General features: G+C 45.8%; 1 long non-coding RNA gene across 1 annotated transcript in view; it reads left to right on the forward strand.

The window, feature by feature from the left end:
• Positions 1–16,264, forward strand: part of LOC134728711 (uncharacterized) — a 69,852-nt gene extending 53,588 nt beyond the window's left edge. The window contains exons 3-6 of the long non-coding RNA XR_010109406.1: positions 5,877–5,993; positions 6,441–6,533; positions 9,845–10,029; positions 13,401–16,264. This is a non-coding gene — a long non-coding RNA (uncharacterized LOC134728711). The remainder of the gene's footprint in view (positions 1–5,876; positions 5,994–6,440; positions 6,534–9,844; positions 10,030–13,400) is intronic.
• Positions 16,265–18,184: the final 1,920 nt, after the last annotated feature.

An 18,184-nucleotide genomic window follows, 5' to 3' on the forward strand; every position in this document is an offset into this window, starting at 1 on the left:
TCGAGTGATCCTCCTGCCTCATCCTCGAGTTGCTAGGATTAAAGGCACGCACCACCATGCCTAGCTAATTTCCTTTTTTTTTTTTTTTGGAGAGACGGGGTCTCGCTTTGTTGCCCATGCTGGTCTCAAACACCTGGACTCGAGCGATCCTCCCACTCGGCCTCTTGGAAGTGCTGGGATTCCAGGCGGGAGCCGCCGAGCACGGCCTGGGGTCTGGATGTCTATGTGAGACAGTAGGCGGCACTCTAAGCATCTCGGAACTGTTGGTGTTCGCTTTTCGGCACTCTATTGTGTGTCATACCTTGTGCTGCACTCTACTCACGTTTGACTCTTTGTAGTACACTATGCCTCACTCCTCATCTTGGAATCATTTGCTATACCATACGCCTCAGTCTTTTTGTCTTGGATTTTTTTTTTTTTTTTTTTGAGACGGAGTTTCGTTCTTGTTGCCCGGGTTGGAATGCAATGGCGCGATCTCGGCTCACTGCAACTTCCGCCTCCTGGGATCAAGCGACTCTTCAGCCTCAGCCTTCCGCGTAGCTGGGATTACAGGCGCACGCCACCATGCCCGGCTAATTTTTGCATTTTTAGTAGAGACGGGGTTTCATCATATTGGTCAGGCTGGTCTCAAATTCCTGACCTCAAGTTATCCACCCGCCTCGGCCTTCCAAAGTGCTGGAATTACAGGCGTGAGCCACCGCGCCCGGCCTGTCTTGGGATCTTTAGTGGTGCCGGATGCCCTAGGTTTTCATCTTGGGATTCTTTGGAGGCCATACGCCCGAGTTATTTTGTTTTGGAATCATTTGGGAGACCGTATGCTCCGGGTTTCTTTTGTTTTGTTGTTGTTGTTGTTGTTGTTGTTGTTGTTGTTTGAGACGGGGTTTCGCTCTCGCCAGGCTGGAGTGCAGTGGCGCGATCTCGGCTCACCGCAACCTCCGCCTCCCGGGTTCAAGCGATTCTCCTGCCTCAGCTTCCCGAGTAGCTGGGATTACAGGCACGCGCCACTATGCCCGGCTAATTTTTGTATTTTTAGTAGAGATGTGGTTTCACCATGTTGGCCAGGATGGTTTCCATCTCCTGACCTCGTGATCCGCCCGCCTCGGCCTCCCAAAGTGCTGGGATTACAGGCGTGAGCCACGGCGCTCGACTGTCCCGGTCTGTTTGTCTTGCAATTGTTTGCAGTACCGTACTCCCTGATTTTTCGTCTTGAAATTCTCTGGGGAACTGTACTCCCAATCTTTTCATCTTGGAATCCTTTAGCGGACCGTATTGCCCTAGTGCTTTTGTCTTGGCATTGTTTGCAGTGCTGTACACCCCAATCTTTTCGTCTTGAAAACCTTTGGGATACTGTACCCTTGGTCTTTTAGTCTTGGAATTCTTTGCGGGATAGTATGCACCCGTTTTTCATCTTGGAATCTTTTGGGAGACCGTATGCCCCAGTCTTTTTGTTGTGGGATTATTTGGGATACTGTATTCACCAGTCTTTCCATCTTGGAATGTTTTGGGAGATTGTATGCTCCAGTTTTTATGGCTTGGAATCGCTTGCAATGCCCTATGCCCTAGTTATTTCACCTTGGAATATTTTGGGATATCAAATGCCCCAGTCTTTTGTCTTGGAGTCATTTGCAGTGTTGTATGCGCTAGTCTTTTTATCTTGGAATTATTTGGTGGACTGTACACCCCAATGTTTTCATCATGAAATCTTTTGGGAAACGCTATGTTCCAGTCTTTTCATCTTGGAATCTTTTGTAGTGCCATACGCCCCAGACTTTTTGCCTTGGAATCTTTAGGGGCAGCTTATGCCCCAGTCTTTTCCTTTTGGAATTCTTTGGCAACTGTATTCACCAGTTTTTTCATCTCGGAATCTTTTGTGAGATTGTATATCCCAATCTTTTTGTCTTGGAATTGTTTGCAGTGCCATCTGCCCCAATCTTTTCATTTTGGAACTCTTTGGGGGGACTATACACCCCAGTCTTTTAATCTACGAATCTTTTGGGAGTCCGTATGCCCCAATCTTTTTGTCTTAGAATTCTTTGTGACATTGTACACCCCAGTCTTTTCATCTTGGAATCTTTTGGGAGACAGTATGCCCCAGTCTTTCTTTCTTAGAATCATTTGCAGTGTCATACACCCCAGTCTTTTAATTTTGGAATCGTTTGCAGTGCGGTATTTCCTAGTTTTCTTCTCTTGGAATTATTTGGGGGACTATATACCCCAGTCTTTTCATCTTGGAATTTTTCAGGGAACCGTATACTCCAGTCTTTTTATCTTGGAATCATTTGCAGTGTTTTACTCCCTAGTCTTTTTTTTTTTTTTTTTTTTAATGGAGTCTGGCTCTGTCGCCCAGGCTGGAGTGCAGTGGCGTAATCTCGGCTCACTGCAACCTCCGCCTCCCGGGTTCAAGCGATTCTTCTGCCTCAGCCTCCTGAGTAGCTAGAACTACAGGCAACTGCTACCATGCCCGGCTAATTTTTTGTATTTTTAGTAGAGATGGGGTTTCATCGTGTTAGCCAGGATGGTCTCCATCTCCTGACCTCGTGTTCCGCCCGCCTAGGCCTCCCAAAGTCCTGGGATTACAGGCGTGAGCCACTGTGCCTAGCCATTCCCTAGCCTTTTCGTCTTGGAATCATTTGTAGTGTCATACGCCCCAGTTCTTTTATCTTGGAATTCTTTAGGGGACCGTGTGCCCCAGTGTTTCCATCTTGGGATCACTTGCAGGGCTGTACTCTTCAAATCTTTGGGGACACTGTATTATGCCCCAGTCTTTCCCATCTTGGAATCTTTCCAGAGACCCTATGCCCAGTCTTTTTGTCTTGGACTTATTTGCAGGGCTATATGCCCCAGGCTTTTCATCCTGGAATCTTTTGAGAGATCGCATGCCCCAGCCTTTCCATCCTGGGATCATTTGCAGTGCTGGACTCCCTAATCTTTTTGTGTCGTAATCGTTTGCGGTGTCATCTTGGAATTATCCTGTCATCTTGGAAGTGTCTTTTCATCATGGAATTATTTCAGGGACTGTAAGTCCCAGTCGTCTGTCTTGGAATTGTTTTCTGGGATGGATGCCCCAATCTTTTCGTTTTGGGGTCTTTGGGGAATCGTATGCCCCAGTGTTATTGTTTCAGGATTGTTTCAGGATTCTTTGCAGTACCGTGCACCGCAGTCTTTTCATCTTAGAATCCTTTGGGGTACTCCCGGTTCATCTTGGAATTATCTGGAAGACCGTATGCCCCTGTTTTTTTCAAAGTACCACAGTTTTAAACATTTATGTTCACCTCTTGAGAGACATCTTGGTTACTTCCAGTTGCCCCAGTTTTTTTGTCTTGGAATCTTTGGAGGTACTGTATTCCCCCTCTTTTTGTCTTGGAATCATTTGCGGTGCTGTACACCCCAGTCTTCTCCTCTTACAATTCTTTAGGGGTAAAATATGCTCCAGTCTTTTCATCTTGGGATTCTTTCAGTGAACGCAGGTCCCAGTTTTTTTGTCTTGGAATTCTTTATGGGACCACACACCCCGGTCTTCCTGTCTTGGAACCGTTCGCAGCACTCTATTGCATGTAATACCGCCGGCGGCACTCTACACGACTTGGAGCCGCCTGCGCTACCGTATGCAGCACTCTCCACGGTAGCTCCCTGGGGACTCAACTTTTCCAGTTCCCCATCTTTAGGCTGCAACAGCATGGCAATGCCCAATAGAAAACAACGCAAGCAGTAGCCATCACGCTGCCAACACTGGCGGTGCCCTCTTGGGCAGTGGCCACTGTCTGCTGGGCGCATTACTAAGCCCAGAGCACTCTATGAACTCATCATCTCCATCTGGTGTCCCTGTCCTGCTTGCTGCTCTAGTTGTCCTAAAAATATGCCCCAGTCTTGTTTTGAGCAGGAGTAATAAGATGCACAGACACGCAAATGATTGCCAACGAACAAGTCCTATTTTATTATACTCACAGTCCCCAAGACACGGGAGGGGGGTCACTCCACACAGGGCCACACAGGGAAGTGACAAAGCAGAATGAGCAGGCGTAGAGAGAGGGAAAGCACTGGCAGACTCTTTATTGTGGATTTCTCAGGAAGGAATGGGCAAAGCAAGGTAAGCAAATGGCACAAATTTAGGATTGGATAGTTTGCATCGTTTCAGCAGATTCTGCGCTATAGGGTGCATCCCCAATTGTATAAAGACTGGTTTTGGAGAGTCTGAGTCTTAGTAAATCATGATTTTTTTTTTTTTTTTTTTGAGACGGAGTCTCGCTCTGTCGCCCAGGCTGGAGTGCAGTGGCGGGATCTCGGCTCACTGCAAGCTCCGCCTCCTGGGTTCAGGCCATTCTCCTGCCTCAGCCTCCCAAGTAGCTGGGACTACAGGCACCTGCAACTATGCCCGGCTAATTTTTTGTATTTTTAGTAGAGATGGGGTTTCACCGTGTTAGCCAGGACGGTCTTGATCTCCTGACCTCGTGATCCACCCGCCTTGTCCTCCTAAAGTGCTGGGATTACAGGTGTGAGCCACCGCACCCGGCTAGTAAATCATGAGTTTTAGGGCCTGATGCTCTCTAAGCAAATTGCTGCTTCTCCAAGATAATGAACTGTAGCTTGGAGCCCACAGAGAAGGCCCTAGAAACCAGTCTGTCCGTTGTTCTCCCTCCTCTTTTCAAGATTTTAAAACTTGTAGCAATAAACACATAACATTAAATTTACCATATTTACCATTTTAAGCGTACAGTAATGTAATGTTAAGTATATTCACATTATTATGCAACAAATCCCTGGAACTTTTTCTTCTTGCAAATCTAAAAGTCTATAAACAGCAAACACTGATCCTCCTTCCCTCTTTCTGGCCTTTGGTAACCTCTTTCTACTGTTTCTGTGATTTTGACTACCTTATTTAGTCTTTCTTTTCTTTCTTTCTCTCTTTTTCTTTTTTTTTTTTTTCAGACAGGGTCTCACTCTGTTACCCAGGCTGGAGTGCACATGCAGTATTGTGATCATAGCTCACTGCAGCCTCGAACTCTTGGGCTCAAGTGATCCTCCTACATCAGCTTCCCAAGTAGCTGGGACTACAGGCACTCACCACCACATCCTGCTAATTTTTAAATCTTTTATAGAGACAGAGTTTCCCTATGTTGCCATAGCTGGTCTCAAACTCCTGGCCTCAAGGGATCATCCCTCATGGCTGGGATTACTGGCCTGAGCCACTGTGCCTGGCCGTTTTTGGTTTTGTTTGTTTTAGAGACTGGGTCTCACTCTGTCCCCCAGGCTGGAATGCAGTGGTGGGATCACAGCTCATTGTAGGCTCCACCTCCTTGGGCTCAATCAATCCTACCATCACAGCCTTTCAAATAGCTGGATTACAGGTGTGTGCCACAACACCTGGTGATTTGACTCCTTTAGATCCTCATAGGAGTCCTTTTGTGACTGGCTCATTTTTTTTAAGGGCCCTACATATTGTTTTCCATAATGGCTGTATTATTTTACATTCCTACCAACAGTGCCCAAGGGTCCCAACTTCTCCATTTTCTGGCCAACACTTGTTATTTTTGTTTCTTTTTTCTTTAGTAGTGGGCATGTTATGGGCTGTGTTGAGGATCAGTACACAAACATTTGTATTTGAATACAATTCTTAACATACTAGAATGAAAATCTCAAAAGCCATGTTGTTGTGATCTTTTCTAAAACGATTCCAGTGACTTCCCAGCTTAAAAGCTTGGGGCAAATTTTCCTTAAGAGCTGTTAATTTACAATGTAATATCATATAAATTACCCGCTCAAATTTTCAATCTTCCGCGGCATATTAACAAAGTTATTAGGAAATAACTTTGGTTATGGACTACCATAACCAAAGATATTACAGAGTGCACATAATCCTTTTTTTTTTTTTGAGACAGAATCTCAATCCGTACCCAGGCTGGAGTGCAGTGGCGCGATCTCGGCTCACTGAAACCTCTGCCTCCCAGGTTCAAGCGATTCTCCTGCCTCAGCCTCTCGAATAGCTGGGATTACAGGTGAGTGACACCATGCCTGGTTAGTTTTTGTATTTTCAGTACAGATGGGGTTTCACTATGTTGGCCAGGCTGGTCTTGAACTCCTGACCTCAAATGATCCTCCTGCCTCAGCCTCCCAAAGTGCTGGGATTACAAGCATGAGCTACCACACCCCGGCCGAGTGCATAGACTTCTGACAGGGAGAGTAAAGATTAAGGAGTGGTTTTCTTTTCTTTCTTTTTCTTTTTCTTTTTTTTAGAGACAGGGTCTTGCTTTGTCAGCCAGACTGGAAAACATCGGTGCAATCATAGCTCACTGCGGCTTTGAACTCTTGGGTTCAAGCGATCCTCCCGTCTCAGCCACCCGAGTAGCTGGGACTACAAGCATGAGCCATCACGCCCACCCGCCCCCCTGCACCCCCCCAACCCCTTTTGAAAGTAAAATATTTAGAATGGCTTTTATTTCTAGGCAACTACCATTTTTCACCCTCTGTCTTTTGATGTTCGCCTGACAAGCTCCTGGTGGTAGCCGGTAGCTCTGACAGAGAGCAAAAGAAATAAGGTAAGGTCCCAACCTAGTGATCCCAGGCCTGGGCGGTATTTTACCTTTGGTGGTGTCATTGGTTTCCTGTTGTGAGATTATTCCTCCCATTGGGGTTAGGACACGTAGGCCAGTGGTTGGGGGGTTGGGGGCGTGTGTGCAGTGTAGTAGGAGGTCAGGGGTGGGAGGGGTGAGGGAAGACTCCCTCCTTTGCTATGGGTGTTACTTTCCTAGTTCACTTTAGCATTTAGCCCCACCTTGGGCGGAGATAGCAATCTTGCAATTGTTCCATGCCCTTCAGCTCTCCTTGGCTTGAGGCAGGGAGGACCTGGTCTTTAATCTGTCTTGTCTTTAACCTTAGTCAATCAGGAGCTGCTATGTGGTCTATTCTTGTTAGACCAGAGGCGCCTGGTCGCATGGCTCTTTTTGGGAGGACTTAGGTTGATAATGGCAACCTCATACTTTAGGGTGGACACGGTGAACAACAGACAGCAGAGGGCTTTATGCAGCCCGCATAGCAGCAGCACACCCCTCCAGCAAGCAGTTCTGCTTCCCCACATGGTGCTAGCCATGGGGGAGAGCCACAGCAAGCTACACGCAGGTCAAAGGCATTTTGTTGTGCCCCTTGAGGTTGTGACCACACACCCTGCTTGCTGCGCCAGTTGTATTTTTCTCTAATTTGATCTTTCCTCTAATTTGCTCCTGAGACAGACAGTAGCTATGAAGTCTAGCCTGTCCTGAAGGGGCTGCCCTGAAGAGGATGCTTATATTGTGTTTTTCACAGAATACTTCTTTATCCTGACCTAATGCCTGATTGTCCAGCCTGTATCCAGGTGTCCCTCTCACAGGAAGCTTGTTTATATGGGCAGGTGCCCTTGTGGCTCTTGTCTGACCTATGTCCAGTTTATTCCGCTGAAGCCGGAATACTCCCTCTAAGAGCCCTGACCGGCAGGAGGGTTCGCTTCCAGTGTTTAGCTCAGGTGAGACACAGCAGAGGTAACACAACGAAACACGTGAAATAACAACAACAACAAAAGCAGTGTGTCACTGACAGATCCCAGAGAGAAGAGGACAGCACGTCTTGCAGGGCCAGCGAGAAGTGGGGAGCCATCTGGGACATGCACGCTTAGGCAGCGGGTGGGGAGCAAGCAAGAGTGTGCAGGGGAACTGTGGGCCAAGCCTTTAGAAGGGTCCAGGGCGTCACCCAAGCAGGTTTCCTGCGGGGAGTTGTTTTTTTTTGTTTGTTTGTTTTTTAACGGGATTTGGCTTTTGTTGCCCAGGCTGGAGTGCAGGGGCATGATCTCAGCTTACTGCAACCTCTGCCTTCCCAGTTCAAGCGATTCTCCTGCCTCAGCCTCCTGAGTAGCTGAGATTACAGGTGGCCCACAACCACGCCTGGCTAATTTTTTGTATTTTTAGTAGAGGTGGGGTTTCACCATGTTGGCCAGGCTGGTCTCGAACACCTTGACCTCAGGTGATCCACCTACCTCGGTCTTTCAAAGTGCTGGGATTACAGGCGTGAGCCACTGCACCTGGTCCCCGTGGGGGGTTTAGAGCAAGCAGGCATGAGTTCTGTGGGGGCACGCATGCTGTGACTGGGAGGGGGGCACTGTGGCATATCTGTGCAGTCTGTGCAGGGTGTGGGAGCCAGTGGGTGAGTCTAGTAGGTTGTGCCTAGCTGTCCTCTAGGGAGGTGGTCACCAGGAGATGGTGTATGAAGTAGGTTACTGGATCGTGTACCTTGAGAAACTGAGAGGAGGTGGAGAGTTGAGAACTGGAAACAGTGTCAAGGGTGACTAAGCCCTGCTTCTGGTACGAGAAAGTCCAATTTTATATTATATTCAATACGACAAAGTCCAACTTATATTCAAAGTGGATGCCAGGCAACATAAAATTGTAAGAATTCCCTACAGCTTTGTATTACAGGATATAAAACTACCCTCTCCACCTATGGTTTGTTAAGTTGACACCCACAACAGTAAAGTGCTCCCATAATTTATATCCCACTGTTTTCTGGTTGTATAAAAAATAAACAGCATATGATTTTGCCTCTTTTTTAAAAAAAGCACTTAGTTGGGAAGCTGAGGCGGGCAGATCATGAGGTCAGGCGATCGAGACCATCCTCACTAACACGGTGAAACCCCGTCTCTACTAAAAATAAAAAAATTAGCTGGGGAATGGTGGCACACGCCTGTAGTCCCAGAGGCAGGAGAATCACTTGAACCTGGGAGGTGGAGATTCCAGTGATTGTGCCACTGCACTCCAGCCTGGGCGACCAAGCGAGACTCTGTCTCAAAAATAAATAAATAAATAAATAAATAAAAATAAAAAGCACTTAGGCCAGGTGCAGTGACTCAAGCCTGTAATCCTAGCATTTTAGGAGGCTGAGGTGGGAGGATTGCTTGAGCCCAGGAGTTCAAGACCAGCCTGAGCAACATGGCAAAGCCTGAGCAAAATGGCAAAAAACCCGTTTCTACAAAAAATAAAAAAAAATTAGCCGGGCACAGTGGCGCATGCCTGTAGTCCCAGCTCTTCAGGACCCTGAGGCAGAAGGATTCCTTGAGCCCAGGAGGTCAAGGCTGCAGTGAGCCCTGTTCTTGCCACTGCATTCTAGCCTGGGTGACAGAGCAAAAGCCTGTTTCAAAAACAAACAAAAAAAGCATTTACATTTTAAAAATCATAGTTCTTCCTTCTTAAAAATATTTATAGGCTGGATGCAGTGCCTCATGCCTTTAATCTCAGCACATTGGGAGGCCGAGATGGGAGGATTGCTTGAGGCCAGGAGTTTGAGACCAGCCCAGGCAATGTGTTGAGACCCCCATCTCTTTAAACATCAAAAATAAAAATAAATAAATAGCTGGGCATGGTGACTCGTGCCTGCACTCCCAGCTACTTCGGAGGCTGAGGTGGGAAGAGCGCTTGAGCCCAGGAATTAAGGCTGCAGTGAGCTATGATCATGCCATTGCACCCCAGTCTGGGTGACAGCAAAACCCTGTCTCAAAAAAAAAAAAAATTACAGAGCTACTTGTGTGTTTACAAAATATAGTATTTGATAAAAATATTTCTCAGAATTGCACAAGAAGGAAGACAGGGACCACTGATAAGACAAGGGTGTAGGATATTAACCAGACTTGGCTTCTTTCTCTCCTGCTTCAGCAGAGGCTGGACTCTCCTTATTTTCAGTTTCTCCATTTTCTGCAGGAAAATCTTTACTTTCTGGGGCAGCTACTTTGGCCTGTTTGTCTTATACTTTTCTTTGCATTTTTTCATTTGTTTGTGTGAAGATTTATCCTTTCCTGCTGCCTGTTTTGGATTTGTTTTCACTTTTGTAGGGACGGTTTTAGCTGATAACCTCACCAGTCTTCACTTCGGCTCTTCCTTCACTGCCCCTTCAGCTGCGGGGAACTTGCTCTAGGGCATCTTGGCAGGAGGGAGGGCGTCTGAGGGTACTGGTGCCTGCAGACTTCAAGCACGGGGAGCCTTCTTGAAGCGGGGCTGCCTGGCCACTTGGAAAAAGGTAGGGAGAAATCCACGTGGAAGAAAGTAGGGAGTAATCAGAAAGTCCAAGGTGAGACGTGAAATTACAGAGCCCTTGAGAGCCTGTTTGGAGGTTCTAACAGGGGAGTGCAGCTACTCATATACCCTCCATCGAAGAGCGATCCTCCTCTATCAGAGTGGGTTGTCCTTTTTGACGGAGCTCACAGCTTCAGGAGGAAGGGGACACCTGGCTAGTCAGACAGATCAAAAACAGAGCTCTTAAGGTTCTCAAAAGCATCTTTGGATAGGGGGTCCTGGGTGACCAGGTGGGCATATGGGGCAAGGCAGTTACAGAGAGATCGTGCAGTTTCTGACCCCAAAATCCTCTCTATTGTCTTTTTGTTTCTGGCAGAGTAAACTGTTGAATAGTAGAAGCCCAGTCTGTGGAGATAGTTTTTCCTGTGGCTGAGATATCATGACCCAGATATTGAATGCAGAACTTTGTCTTCAGCCACCTGGTGGCTCTTTATTGCTAATGCCTTAAGGGTTCAGAAGAGCACTGTCATAACGGGCAGGAGATAGAACATCATCCACATATTGAAATAAAGTGGAGTTTCCTGCATATTTTAAGTCCCTTAAATAGGACCCTCAGTAAATCCTTGGGGCATAACTGTCCAGATATATTGTCGTCCAGATATATTGTTGATTGTGAAGAAAAACAAATACTTGGAATCTTAATGAAAAAGGATGCTGAAAAAATCTGAACGCAAATTGATGACAGGTGAAATATTAGATTTTGGAAGGGATCACAGCCAGCATAGTATTAGGGTTGGGCATCAGGGGAAATCTGGGTTTGACAGTTTTATTGAAAGCTCTCAGATCTTGGACTGGCTGAAAATCCTCTTCCGTTTGGCTTTGTAGTGGCCATAATGGGAGTGTTGCCTAGGCTAGAAGTGGGGATAAGCCTTTTTTTGTCTAATAAATCTTGGGTTATTGGGTGGAGCCCTTCAAGTCCCCATGGTTTTAAATGATTTGGGGCAGTTTGGGGAGGAGCGTGGGAAGATCTGTTTCCACCTTAAGGAATTCTGCGGGCCGTGTACCAGTGGAGTTTGTTGCCCACAAAGGAAGGATTTTGTCTAACAGTCGATGTAAGTCCTTAGCAGAGCATTGCTAGGTTGAAGGGGGAAGAGGAACTCAGAGAAGTCAGACAAAGCCATTAGGGGACAGACATGGGGGGGGAGGGTGGAGTTTGAGAGGGGTCCCTTGTGGGGACAGTGAATTTTGATACTCCAATTCCTGGAAAGATCCCTTCTTAACAGATTTACAAGGGTGAGATAATTGAGAAAAAAAGTTGTACTGAGCTTTAAGAGGACCCCAAAAACATTAAGAGGTTGAGAAAGGCAAATCGTGAGACACATGATCAAAACCTGCTACTGAAAAAGTCTGGTAATGCTGAGGAAGGAGCACAGGAACCGGGGTGGTGGGTGGTGTTAAGGGTAGATGATTGTGCAGTCCAGATATTGGTATCAATAAGAAACGTGGACCAGGCACGGTGGCTGACATCTGTAATCCCAGCACTTTGGGAGGCTGGGGCGGGCAGATCACAAGGTCAGGAGTTCGAGACCGGCCTGGCCAACATGATGAAACCCCGTCTCTGCTAAAAATACAAAAATTAGCCGGCTGTGGTGGCGCGCAACTGTAGTGCCAGCTACTTGGGAGGCTGAGGCAGGAGAATCGCTTGAACCCAGGAGGTGGAGGTTGCAGTGAGCCGAGATCATGCCACTGTACTCCAGTCTGGGCGACAGAACGAGACTCTGTCTCATAAATAAATAAATAAATAAATAAATTTAAAAAACATGGTGAAGTGCCTTTCAACTTTGAGTCTGGTGGCAGTTGAAAGTGCTGGACATTTACTTCCTCGGAGGGGAGTCAGTGATTTTCTAAGAGAAGGGCCCTGAAAGTTTTCTCTCCTCTTGAGAGCTGGGCAATTCTGGACCCAGTGTTCTTTTTCTTTACAGTATTGACAAGCTTCCAGATCACTGGGAACCCATGATTTTGGAGCTTGCCCCATGGGTTAAAATCTTAGGGTTTTTCTAATTGTTGTGATTACATTGATTGCATTGCCACAAACCTCTGTGTTTTCCAATTCTTTGGAAATGCTACCTTTATACTGTTGGACTAATGTCTGAAGCTCATACATGTCTGCATTTTTCTAGTTGATATTATTTTTTCTTTTCTTTTCTTTTCTTTTTTTTTTTTTTTTAAGACAGAGTCTCACTCTGTCACCCACGCTGGAGTGCAATGGCACGATGTTGGCTCACTGCAACCTCCCGCTCCTGGGTTCAAGTGATTCTCCTGCCTCAGCCTCCTGAGTAGCTGGGATTACAGGCGTGCGCCACCACGCTCAGCTAATTTTTGTATTTTTAGTAGAGATGGGGTTTCACCATGTTGGTCAGGCTGGTCTCGATCTCCTGACCTCGTGATCTGCCCACCTCAGCTTCCCAAAGTGCTGGGATTACAGGCTTGAGCCACCGCGACCAGGCATTGATATTATTTTTTTGTGATGTGTGAACTCCACCCTGAGACCATTTACCATGTTCTAGTGGCCACAGCAGAGGTTTTTTTGGGAAATCAGTACCCACCCTGAATGCTCCTTCCTTGTTTTCTCCAGTCGATGACGATAGTTTGCCACAGTTTCATCCCTTTGTTGTATACAGTTTTGAGCATATGGCTGATTGGTTTTGGTCAGCTACTCAAAAATGTGAAGAGCAAAGGGGATAGAACTAAGGGATGCCTCCCAGTAGTTTCTCTCTTATTTCTTTCAGTCTTCAGAAGGGGTCAGGGATAGGCTGAGAAAAAAGGTCCCCGGAAATGGTGGTCCATTTGGTTTTTTTTAAACCAAAAGGCGGCATCTCCAGGTTCAACCAAGAGCTGGTTACATTGCTATAAGTCAGGGAGAGTATGACCCCAGGACAATTCTAAATTGTTCAGGAAATTTTCCTTTTCCTTTCCTTTCACGGGTGACGGCATATAATTCAGACCAAGACCGAAGTTTAAATTATGCCTCTTTCCTCAGTCTAGCTTGGGAACAGGGGCCTGCTGTACCCTGGCTTCATCTGTAGGAGATCAGGGCCCAATGAATCTTAAGGTTACAGGGAGTTGAGGGGCATTGAGGTTCAGTTGGCAGAGGACATTCTGGGAGAGAAGGATGCAGGAGAGAGCTGGGAGCAGGATATGGAATTGCTATGGGGTTTTCTGGGTTAGAAACGTGTTTCTGAAGGCATGATGTAAAAGCCTCAGTGGTTTGAGTGAGGTACGAATTATTTCACTGTTTTTTGGCGTCTTCCTTAAATAAGCAGACCATCATGCATCTGAGAATTTTGTTCCTTTTTGTTCTGGGTGTCCCTTTAGGTGGATTAATTTGGGGATATCCGAGGAGCCCCAGAGGGCCATTGTAATTCAAGATCTTCAGTAAACTTTTGCCGCGGAGAAAGAACCCGGCCAGTATTGGGACCATCGTGGTGACGCAGGATTGGAGGAACAGGGGTTTCGGTTGACTGAGAAGTTCCTGTGAGAGAAACAGGCTCAAATAGAGAGAACAGAAAGATGTCGTGAGGAGCCAGGAAACAAAATTTTCCAGGGGTCAGGGAATGAATTCTAATCAGAACAAGGAGCCAGCAAGAACTTCCAGCCTAGGAGGTACTTTTCAAAAGAAGCCTGGGACTCTAACCCAGCTTCTGAGAGTATACTCAGAATTGTTAAGAATCAGGCAGGGCGCGGCGGCTCATGCCTGTAATCCCAGCACTTTGGGAGGCTGAGGCGGGTGGATCACTTGAGGTCCGGAGTGTGAGATCAGCCTGACTAACAAGATGAAACCCCATCTCTACTAAAAAAATACAAAATTAGCTGGGCGTCGTAGCGCATGCCTGTAATCCCAGCTACTTGGGAGGCTGAGGCAGGAGAATTGCTTGAACCCAGGAGGTGGAGGTTGCAGTGAGCCAAGATCGCGCCCTTGCACTCCAGCCTGGGCAACAAGAGTGAAACTCTGCCTCGGAGGAAAAAAAAAAAAAAAGAAGAATTGAAAAAATGAAAACCTGTCCTCAATGTGCCTGAATAAATGCTTGTTCAGACACTGGATGTGAAGTCCGATTCCCCACTGGATACCCAAACTGCAGGAGGTAAGTGGTTCCCATCTGGACCCGAGTTGCCTACCAGACCATTGTCAGAAACACAGCTGGACGTGAGTTAAAGTGGTGAAAAAACAGATTTTATTCAGTAACTACTGAAAGTAGGGAAGGAACTGAGCTCTATTCCGATTTCGGCAGAGGTGATTTGGGTGTTTTAAAGAAAGAATGAGGGAGACGGGAATAAAGGAGCTCCGAAGTGTCGGGGAAGTGAAAAAGTGCAAAGGGGAGCTTCCGGATAGCGAAGCACATGGAGGTTCCTGGAGGGTGTCCTCCCAGAGAGGACGTGGAACCTTCCGGCTCCCACCGCGCACTTGCCCTGTGTATCTCTTCCCTTTGGCTGTTCATCTACATACGTGGTAATTTCCTTTATAGTAAACTAATAAACGGAAATTTGCAGCAGCTGTGAAAAACTTCAATTTTCTGAATCCACTTTTGATTTTTAGTGGCGATTGCTTAAATGCCTCAGTTTTAAGTACCATAACGAAAGGAAAGCATACGATTCCTATATTAATGAATCGGAAGTACCTTTTGCAGTTTTTGCTTTGCTTTTTCAGACAGGGTCTTATTCTGTCATCCAGGCTGGAGTGCATTGGTGGGAACACAGCTCACTACCTACTCAGCCTCCTGAGCTCAAGCGATCCTCCCACCTCAGCCTCTCAAGTGGCTAGGACCACAGGCACCCACGCACTACACCGCCTAACTAATGTTTTGTTTTATATTATATTATTTTATTTTATAGAGACAGAGGTCTCACCATGTCGACCAGGCTAGTTTTGAACTCCTGGCCTCAAGCAATCCTCCTCCCACCTCAGCCTCCCAAAGTGCTAAAATGATAGGTGTGAGCCACTGCACCCGGTGATTTTGCAGTTTTCGGAAACCACAAGTTTGATTTCGGTGTGAATATTTTGGAAGAATCTATGAAACAAATGCACTTCATCTGATTTCTCAGTAATGTTGATGATAGATTTACTTCTGAACCTCTTGGACGTGTGTATGTTAGAAGTTCTCCACCCAGTTGATACGGAATTATATAGCTGTGAAATTACTGTAAGAAGAACCGAAGCAACGTTGGAAATTTGGTAACTAATGCCACGTTGGAAGCTATTCATGCCAATGTAGCATTGCTTCATACAGGTACTTCCAGATCTAATTGAATACATCCAGTGGGAAATTTCACTTTGTGTGATTTTTTGGCTATCCTTCTCATAGTGGACCCCAGTTTTAGTTGTCAGAGTAACACAGGCACAGCTGCCTGAAGGTCTTGAAAATGAGGTTAACAAATATTCAGCTTTTGGTGGGAGTTTTTCTCAAGTTGTTGGAATAGAATTTGGACTCAATTCAGATGCAGAACTGGGACACTGAATGATAAGAGATACTGTGAAAGTTCAAGGACCATACGAAAAAAATCTACCTTCTTGCTGCTATAAACAATATATTGCACATGGGAAAGATAGTTACGTTATGCCTGATAGTTGTTCTTGAATGTTTGACACAGAAACTGTACAAGTACCTTCCACAGTCATCATGAATCACTTTTAATCGATAAAAATTTTGTAGGGAAGGAAGCAGTGTCTTTCAGGCCATTGAATGAATTTGATTACTACTACGAACAAATCATCGTTATTAACAGCCTTCGAGGAAGAATCAGATAAGCCATCAGCAGTAATTGCAGTACCTGGCATAGAAGGGTGAATTTGCCATATTTCTCAGCACATGAAAGAACATTTGTACCAACTTAGAGCCGGAGGGGAACAAGGTTTAAGAACTTTTCCCATTATTAGTGGTAATGCATCTGAAAATTTTGATTCTGATTGAAATACTATATGGGTAATATATAATCAATGCCCAACTGAATGGAGAAAACCTACACTTTTTGCATTGTTAGGCACAGTAATATAATTTTGGCTCTTTGGCATTGTTCTAGAATTAATTTTAATTCTAGGGATATTGCTCTAAATGTGCTTCTTATCACTTTTGACTCTTCAGTGTGTTATCCAGGAAACAATATATATACACTTGTGAACTGTTGTTTGTGATTTAAGCATATATATTGAATAATGTTTCCAGATTAAATGACTTCCAAGCTCCAAAGAAAAGAGTACAAAGCATTGGTCAATATAAATGTGATTAGGTCAGCTGTGTCTGCTAGCAGGCAGTTATCTGAATTAGGGATCTATCCTCCCACAGAGAGTTGGAGACGGAGGCCTTATCCTTCTTGATGATTATATTTTGAAGGAATAGCTCTCAGATCCTTGAGAGAGATGCTCCTGAGTTACAATTGTGAGGACTTTTTGGTAAGTGCCCTAAGAAAGGGTGGTCAAGGAGCTATCATCAGATGTGTGCTGGCTAGAGCACATAGTAGATTTTCCTGGCAGCACTTAGCTTTCTCAGGCAGGCACTATTTAGGGGCCTGGGATCATTCTAGGGACACAGCCTTATGCTGCCAGAAGCCAAACTTGTTTGATCAGGTCTCAGTGCAGGGATTCGGGTGGGGTTTTCATGTGCCAAGGGTTCTGCACTCTTCCTTCTCTGCTGCTTGGCACTGTGCATGGTGATCCGTACGGTAATCTACACAGCGTGGTGCTCCTCACCGCAATCTATGGGACAGCTCAGGGAGAACTCAGCTTTTCCAGCCCCCCAGTTTTAGGTTGAAAAATCATGGTAATACCCATTAAAAAACAACACAAGCAGTAGCCAGCAAGCAGCGAGGTGCCAACATTGGGGTGCCCTCTCAGGCAGTGGCTGCCGTCTGCTGGGGCCAGTTACTAAGCACTCTACAGACTCATTGTCTCCATGTGGTGTACACCACCTAGCTTGCTCGCTGTACTAACTGTTCTAAAAATATACCCTGGCCTTGTTTTTGAGCAGGTATAGTAAGGCACACACACCAGACACGCAAATGATCACCAGAAAGGAATACTGTTTTTTCTTTTTCTTTTCTTTTCTTTCGTCTTCTTTTTTTTTTTTTTTTTTTTTGAGATGGAGTCTCGCTCTGTTGCCCAAGCTGGAGTGCAGTGGTGCAATCTAAGCTCCTAGCAACTTCTGCCTCCCGGATTCAAGCAATTCTCCCTGCCTCAGCCTCCCGAGTAGCTGGGATTACAGGCGTGTGCTGCACTCCCGGCTACTTTTTTAGTTTTAGTAGAGACGGGGTTTTGCCATGTTGGCCAGGCTGGTCTCAAACTCCTGACTTCGTGATCTGCCCGCCTCGGCCTCCCAAAGTGGTGGGATTACAGGCATGAGCTACCATGCCCGGCACATTTTTTATTATACCCACAATTCCCAAGACATGGGAGGCAGGCATACTACACAGGGCCACACAGGAAAGTGACAAATTGGGGTGAGGAAGTGTAGAGAGAGGGGAACTGCTGGCAGAGCCTTTATTATGATATTTTCAGGAAAGAAGGGCAAAACAAAGTAAGCAAGTGGTGCAAATTTAGGATTAGATAGTTTGCATGGTTTCAGCGAATTCTGAGTTATAGGGTGGGTCCCTGGTGGTCTAGTACCTGGCGCTATAGTAAATAGGACAGGGGATAGTGTCCCAGGCTGTAGAGTTCTGATAAAAGGAGATGGCTAGGGGTGGTGGACAGGTGATTGGTTGGTTTGCATAGCAAAGGCGTGCTGGCAGGCAAGCTGTTTGTTATCTCTGGGAATGAGTTAAACCTGAGAGAGGTGGTTTCCCAGGTCCGAAAAGCCCTAATTGCATCAATAATACAGAAAATAAGAACATACAGTTAATCCAATTTGACTTGTAGTGCTCTAGCATAACAACATTTTCTGGAGTCCTTACCATATCCTAATATTTGAACACTACCAATTAATTTTAAAAAATAGTATCTGTGGAATTCACAGCCTCTAAATTCTTCCTTATAGAGTTATTCTATTTGAATATAAATTGCTTTATTGTTGCAAGTTAACTGCTGAAAATGTCTGAGTTTAAATAGAACAGCTCAATAATATAGTTTTCTTTTTTTTTTCTTTTGAGACGGTGTTTTGCTCTTGTTGCCAAGG

This window comes from Pan paniscus, chromosome 13, assembly GCF_029289425.2.
Source record: "Pan paniscus chromosome 13, NHGRI_mPanPan1-v2.0_pri, whole genome shotgun sequence".
Taxonomy (NCBI): Eukaryota; Metazoa; Chordata; class Mammalia; order Primates; family Hominidae; genus Pan; species Pan paniscus.